Source organism: Phaseolus vulgaris, chromosome 1 (assembly GCF_000499845.2).
Source record: "Phaseolus vulgaris cultivar G19833 chromosome 1, P. vulgaris v2.0, whole genome shotgun sequence".
NCBI classification, from domain to species: domain Eukaryota; kingdom Viridiplantae; phylum Streptophyta; class Magnoliopsida; order Fabales; family Fabaceae; genus Phaseolus; species Phaseolus vulgaris.
The window spans coordinates 9,283,678-9,289,919 of NC_023759.2; positions in this window are offsets into that span (position 1 = coordinate 9,283,678).

The following is a 6,242-nucleotide window of genomic DNA, read 5'->3' on the forward strand; positions in this document are numbered from 1 at the left end:
GACAAAGATGAGGGTGAGGGAGCGGGAGCGGGGGGAGAGAAAAGTGAGTGAGTGGACTTTTGAGGTTTGAAGAAAAAAGAGAGATGAGTGAAGAGAAAGTCACGTCATAGTATGTGAAATACCATTGTGTCCTCCCTTTTCTTCACTTTTTTGAAAGTGAATTGATTTTACACTGCATCAGTGTCATGCACCACTCCACCACTGCCGTCACGACAACATCACAATTATTCCATTTTAGAGATTCCTGACTTTGACACAGGGAATCTCTTTGACCATCGTGAACGTGAACGCAATGAATGCACTGTCTCAGAGTTGTTAGGTCATAAATAATGTCATTCACAAATTATATAAAAGCATGGTTCTAGGAAACACACACACTGCATTTGAAACAAACATTTCATTCAAACAGACTTATGCACTACTTGAGTGGCCTTGGAGAGCTTTGTGAGTTAGTAGAGTGCAAAGGCAGTGAGTTTGTTATTGCATCTTTGATCTCAAGTTAGTCATTCTGTGAGTTTTCTACTATGCCTAACTGATTATCATTGGAAAAGAACACAACACTTAATTGATTATATTATAGAAAATAGTTGATAATCGATTAGGTTGAATACATAATCAATTATCTGATGTGTGTAAATAAGAGTTTAATTGATTATGTTATAGCATAATCGATTATGTTTGTTTTGTAACTGAAGGCATAGTTGATTATGCTTATGAAACCTTTAATTAATCAATTAGGTTGTGTTTTTAAGACATAGGATAATCGATTATGTACATACTTTTTTTCAGATTTTTTCAAATTTGTGTTTTGCTTGATTTTTTCTTTGTTTTTTTAATAAAATCTTGATTGTTTTTATGTGTTTTCAAGCATACCTTCTTTTTCCTCCCACTTGTGTTTTTGTTTGCTTTTGTCAAGGTATGTGTTTTTTCTTTAATGTATATTTTGTTTTTGTTTTAAATTTGTGATTTAAATTTATATTTTTTTTAATATTTATATTATAAATTTAATTTTTTAATTTATTTCACATTAATTATTTATGTAAATAAGTTTGTAATTTACTTGAATATATTTGTAATTTAATATATTTGTAGCTTCAGTTAAATGTGTTTTTAATTAAGATGTTTTAGAAATTATTAGTTTATATGTATTTCAATTTTAGATGTAAATATTTTATTTGAAATTCAATAATTATATTAATAAATTAATTATCTCATGTTCTGTAAAGTTGTTTATCTAATTTATTATTGTATTTTGAAAAAAAATGAAATATAAGTTTTTATTTTGTTTAACATTATTTTAGATTGCAAATCTGAATATGTTTTTTAAAATTATTATTATTAATATAAATTAATTTTGTCTTATTAATCAAAATTAATTAAATACATTATTTAAAATTAAAAATATTAATATACTAATGAAAATTTTGTAACATTTTATTTATATTATGCATAAATCAAATTTAGGCTCCAATACCTTTATTGGAGAATCGAGAGCATTGCTTCGGTGGCTTCCAATGTCTGTGTATCACACCTCATTCACATTTAATTGTACTGTGCAAAAACGTTGTACTTTTATCCATGTTGGTGGGAGCACGAGTGTCTTCATTGCACCTATTTGTGATTGTGGAGATTTTGTTGTTTTGAGAATAACAACAACTAAAAAAAAAGCCGAAAAATGATTTTGGGGTTGTCCTAAGTAAAAGGTAAAAGTTATTCAATTAGGTTTCATGCAAACTTAAGAATGATATTTTAAAATTATTCATTGTTCAATTTTATTTTTTTTCTTCAAAATAGATTAAAAGTAACATGGTTCTAGGCTATAATTTTTTCAAATGGTGCATGAAAGACGTTAACGATGAAATAGATTCAATTATTCTCAGTCAAAGGAATAAGAAATGTCTTTTAGAAAAATCTTTGAAGGTTTCCACAAGAAGGATTTAAATGTTGTTAGTGGGATGTGGTTTTTTTTTCTAATTAACATTATTATGTTCTTAATTTTTCACAAGAAGGATTTAAATGTAATGAATGATTACTCAATTTTCATCCTATGTTTTAAATATCCATTTATTTTTTAAAATATATTAATTTTTTTAATAATAATAATGAAAATCATGATTAATATTAATTTTCTTATATAAATATATATATATACTTAATATAAATTAAATAATCATAGATAGTATTAAAATTATCTAAATACATTAATTTAACTAAAAAAGTTAATTTAAATTAATAAAATGAAAAATAATATAATTATATTTAAAAAAATTATTTTATTTTAGATTATTTTATTTATAATTAAAAATTTACATTATTTTAATTAATTAAAATGTGCACAAAATTAATTATTTTTTTTTTCTTTTTTCATACACATGGGTAAATTTGTAATCTTATAATTTACACCATTAAAAATAATTTAAAATATTCTTACAAGTATCACATCACTCACATATTTTAATAAATTTTTCTCACACATCCACTCTAACATACCTCAATCTAGACACCCTCAACTTTCTTCTCAAATCCTCATACTTCACTCCTCAACACCCTCAACTTTCCACTCTCCAATCCAAACAAAGCATAAGAGTGTCAGCTTGAAAAATATTGTTCTTCAAAACCTGAATCATTATTTTTGCATAATCTTTAGTGCAATAACTGTTTTAACCCATTCAGACACATAATTTTGACAAATTCTTCTTACACCATATCAATTTTAGCATGCACCCGATTTTTCAATAAAATGAAAAAAATGTTCCTAAGAAATGACGAGAATAACTTCAAATAAAAGGAGAATGAGGATAAAAAAAAATACTTCTTAAACTCCTTTTGTGGGATCCATTTTTGAATTTGGATTTCTAGAACATATTTCTAAATTCAAGAAATTCTTTTTCAGAATGTATTTCTAGATTTTGTCTTCCAGATTTTCTTTTCTAAAATGTATTTTTTACATTTTAAATTATTCTTTTGAAATAAAATTTTGATTTTTAAATTGTATTTTTTGAATTATAGATTTTTAATCTTGAAATAGTTGACAAAATATAATTTCTGAATTTTAAAACTTGTAAGTCCTATTTTATCTTCAAAATTTTCTTTTTCATGATGTATTATTTTCATTTTGAATCTTACTTTCCAACATAACATCTTGGTATAATTACCTTTTTGGTTCGTACATTTGGGGTTAATATTCAATTCAATAAAATGATTTTAAACAAAATCAATTTGGTCCCAAGGTTTTTTAAAAATGTTCAATTCGGTCCCTTCTGATACAACCCAAGTCGCTTAAAAAATGATCAAGGAAGCAAAAGACAAAGCACATGGTGAACATTCATCTTAGCGAACAATTCATAACCCCACCAAGGATCACATAGGCCTTACTAGAGGAACTGAACATAAACCAGCACACCAACTATTCTTCCTTTTGGTCTTCTTATAAGATACAAATATGTTTGTAAATAATTTGGACTCACTTTAGGGGTCCAAATGACAAAGATAGGCTAGAATAAGCTGCCTTTAGCATAATAGGGGGTGTAGTTATCATTTTAGCTTGTTCCTAGCCCTTTAGGAATGCAATTTGACCTAGTTTCTAGAAGGATAAGCTTAGGGTGCGAGTTTGACTTAGTCAAACCCTAAGGTTGCCCATTTTTTTCCTTTTCTCATCCTACCCCTCTTGCTTGATTTTCAAGGCTCCTTCACCTGTAAATATGAGGCCTACCCATTGTATTTTCCAAGTTGAATTTGAATGAAGTAAAGAAACTCTGCACAAATTGTGTGAGCTCTTAGTGAGGCTTATGTCCTCTTAGGTTTGAGGTCTTATCTTGAGTGATTAGGAAGCTCCAAGTGGCATGACATTTCTCACCCACCATCATAAGTTTTCTCAGTCCATTTTCCTTCCATTTCTCCATTCCATTTATGTTTTTGTGTCTTTGTTTCTCTTCTTTGTTGCTCTTGGGTTTCACTCATTATTATGAGTATGATGCATCATTTGGGAGGCCATGACCACCATTGATGTTAACCTTGTGCCCTTGTCAATTTCGCAATTGCATCTCATCCTCACTATATCTTGTTTTTCATCTCTGCATCTGTGAAGTGAACCTTCACACTTAACCACTTGGTTAAGTTCGTGTCCAGTGGGAATCTTCCTTAGGTTTTCACTCTTAAATTCCTAAAATCTCAATCTTAAAGTAAAGTGTCACCTTAAATGAAAACTCTTAAAAATCAACTCACATCACCTTCCCTTAAGTTTTCACCAACAACGTTAACGGTTGATGTCGTGGCGCACACACTGGTATTGGTATGCACACGTGGCGCGTTAAGGCTACAATTTTGAGTCTCCATTAATTCTTCACCTTCTTCACCCAACTTCTTCTGCACCCAACTTCTTCACCATTAATTCACCTACATTTCCCACTCATTCTTCTAAAACATCTCCCCCTCTCCCTTCCCTTTATTTATTCTCTTTTCCCTTCTAATGTACCAAAGGAATATCTCTCTCATCCTTAAAGATAGTGGTTGAGTTGCTGGTGTGGTGGGTGCAGGTATTGGTGTTGATGCGGGCATAACTTACAGAGAAGAGAGTTAAAAAGAAAACAATAACCTTTTTTTATAAATTAAAATTAATTTATAAATTTTATTTGCATAATTAATTTAATTTTTTGCACTTAACTTATATAAACTAAACTTAATTTATAAAAAAAAATTGATTTTTTTAATATTTTTTTCTCGTGGAGAACTCTATTTATTTGAAGAAATAATATATATGCTTAACTGCATATCAAAGTTAATACAATTAATACATGATTTAGTAGTTTGCTTTTGTAAAAGGAAAAAAATGTTATTAAAAGAGAAATGTATAAAAATATTTTGTTATTGGCTTGTCTACATTCTCTACTTGCACTTTTCCTCTTCCATTCCTCCTCCCATAGGTAACAGTATTACTATTGTCGGTTTACAGTCCTAACAAAAATAATATCTTATTGACTTTTTTTTTGTATTTTTCCATTCTTATACACCTATTGTATTAGTTTCTACCATTTAAAGTTTGTAAAATTTAAGAAAAAAATATATAGAAATAGAAAAAATAACAAGAGTTTGCATGAATAATTTAACGTATATCTTATACTATTTTGATGATAAAAAGATATTTAAAATCCTTATGATATATTTGAATATATATATATATATATATATATGAGAATGAGAGGTTGTTCTAGCACATAGGGTTCCACCTTCAAGAAACACCAATGACACCATGCGAAAACTAACTTTAGTTTTTATGTTTTTGTTCTCTCTCCTCACAACATGGGTTCTTCTGCGTACATTTACTTCTCATCTTGGGGCTTTTGGCTCCTTCATGCATAGCACAAGCTTCAAGTGGTGCACCCATGCAGTCTCTCACAACCACCCGTGATTTACTGCATGGAGCTTGTGTGCACCACAACCTCCTACAACCTCCAAGGTAATTTGACCTAGTTTCTAAAAGGACAAGTCTATGATGCGGTCAAACCCTAAGACTGTCCATTTTTTTCCTTTTCCCATCCTACCACTCTTTCTTGTTTTCCAAGGCTCCTTCACCTATAAATAGGAGGCCTATCCATTGTATTTTACATGTTGAATTTTGATAAGTAAAGAAACTCTACACATTTTATGAGAGATTATAGTGAGACTTGTTTCCTCTTTACATGGTCTTATCTTGAAGAGTGTGAGGCTCTCAAGTGGCGGGCCTTCCACTTATCTTGGTGGCCTCCACACCCCAAGTGGCGTGATCATCCTCACCATCCCTTCCCTAAGTTTCTTCTTCCATTTTTCTTTCCATTTTCCATTCCATTTATGTTCTTAATTTTCATATGTTTCCTTAAATTGTGTTCTTGGGTTTTGGCCTATTTAGTGAGTATGGATTATCATTTGGTTTGGCAATGACCACCACTGATGCTTACCATGTTCTCAATTCATTTTCGCAATTGCATTCCATATTCACCATATCTTGTTTTTTCATCTTTGCCTCTGTGAAGTGAACCTTCACACTTACTTAACCACTTGGTTAAGTTCGTGTCCAGTAGGAATCTTCCTTAGGTCCTCACCCTTAATTGTTAAAATATCAATCTTAAAGTAAAGCGTCACCTAAATGAAAATATCTAAAAATCAACTCACATCATGTGGTATTCAAGCTTTGGTTTTTTAGCTTATCTTGTTTAGAGTTGATTGACACTTTACTTTCAAGCACCTTTAATTCCTTGTCTTTACAT